This window comes from Merops nubicus, unplaced genomic scaffold (assembly GCF_000691845.1).
Source record: "Merops nubicus isolate BGI_N331 unplaced genomic scaffold, ASM69184v1 scaffold25434, whole genome shotgun sequence".
Lineage (NCBI taxonomy): Eukaryota > Metazoa > Chordata > Aves > Coraciiformes > Meropidae > Merops > Merops nubicus.
Window position 1 is genome coordinate 6,034 of NW_008603905.1, and position 242 is coordinate 6,275.

Consider the following 242-nt stretch of genomic DNA (forward strand, 5'->3'; position numbering starts at 1 on the left):
CGCCGGGATGGGCTCTGGAGAGCAGCACAGCAGAGCTCCGGGGCAGGCCCAGCTACACCACACCCCCCAGGCTGGCCACTGGCTATTTCCTTGCTCCTGTGAGTTCATTGCCACGCATTACAACTCAGGTAAAGGCAACCAGCTTCAGACAGACTGAAGCAGAGCAGAGCACCCACGTGGACCTCTGCAGCAGGACTGAGCCCGGCCTGCCCAGCAGCTCTACACACAGCCATACCCACTCC

General features: G+C 61.6%; 1 protein-coding gene across 2 annotated transcripts in view; it reads right to left on the bottom strand.

The window, feature by feature from the left end:
* RAB5C (RAB5C, member RAS oncogene family) overlaps nt 1-242 on the bottom strand; it is a 3,450-nt gene that overhangs the window by 2,507 nt on the left and 701 nt on the right. The window lies entirely within an intron of this gene.